Consider the following 1,339-nt stretch of genomic DNA (forward strand, 5'->3'; position numbering starts at 1 on the left):
TTCAAACTCTGAGAAATTATGTTGACTTGCTGAGTCAATATTTTGTTCTGAGCCAATATGGCATTCAGAGTATCAATTTCAAGAACTCCATTCCTCTGAGGTGTCCCATTACTCACAGGATTCCTCTTAGAGGTGTACATGAATTGGTTATTTGCATCCATGTCAATGAGTTCTTGAGCTTCTGCAGGCATTTTCTTTATGTGAATGGATCTACCTGCAGAATGGTCCAATGACATCTTAGAGAACTCAGATAGACCATCATAGAATATATCCAAAATGGTCCACTCTGAAAGCATGTCAGAAGGATACTTTTTGGTCAACTGCTTGTATCTTTCCCAAGCTTCATAGAGGGATTCACCATATTTTTTCTTGAAGGTTTGAACATCTACTCTAAGCTTGCTCAGCTTTTGAGGAGGAAAGAACTTGGCCAAGAAGGCCGTGACCAGCTTATCCCAAGAGTCCAGGCTATCTTTAGGTTGTGAGTCCAACCATGTTCTAGCCATGTCTCTTACAGCAAAAGGGAAAAGCATGAGCCTGTAGACTTCAGGATTTACTCCATTAGTCTTAACAGTATCACAGATCTGCAAGAACTCAGTTAAAAACTGATAGGGATCTTCTGATGGAAGTCCATGAAACTTGCAGTTCTGTTGCATTAGAGCAACTAGTTGAGGTTTCAGCTCAAAATTATTTGCTCCAATGGCAGGGATTGAGATGCTTCTTCCATAAAAATTGGAAGTAGGTGTAGTATAATCACCAAGCATCTTCCTTGCATTATTATTGGGTTCGGTCATGTCTTCTTCTTTTTCGAGATTCTCTGTAAGGTTTTCTCTGAATTGCTGTGCTTTAGCTTCTCTTAGCTTCTTCTTCAGAGTCCTTTTAAGTTCAGGATCTGCTTCAACAAGGATATTCTTGTCCTTGCTCCTGCTCATATGAAAGAGAAGAAAACAGAAAAGGAAGAGGAATCCTCTATGTCACAGTATAGAGATTCCTTTATGTGAGTATAAGAAGAAAAGAATAGGAGAAGGAGGAGAGAAAAATTCGAATACAGAGGAGAAGAGAGGGTTCGAATTTTTAGATGAAGAGAATAGTTAGTAAATGAATAAATAAATAGAAGGAGGTGAGAAGGAGAGAATTTCGAAAATTATTTTTGAAAAATGGTAAGTGATTTTCGAAAATTAAGAGAAGAAATAAAATTGAAATTAAAATTTAAAACAATTAGTTAATTAAAAAGAATTTTGAAAAAGAGTGAGGAATTTTCGAAAATTAGAGAGAAAAAGTGGTTAGGTGGTTTTGAAAAAGATAAGAAATAGTAAAACAAACAAAAAGTCAATTAGTTAGT

Source organism: Arachis hypogaea, chromosome 6 (genome assembly GCF_003086295.3).
Source record: "Arachis hypogaea cultivar Tifrunner chromosome 6, arahy.Tifrunner.gnm2.J5K5, whole genome shotgun sequence".
Taxonomy (NCBI): domain Eukaryota; kingdom Viridiplantae; phylum Streptophyta; class Magnoliopsida; order Fabales; family Fabaceae; genus Arachis; species Arachis hypogaea.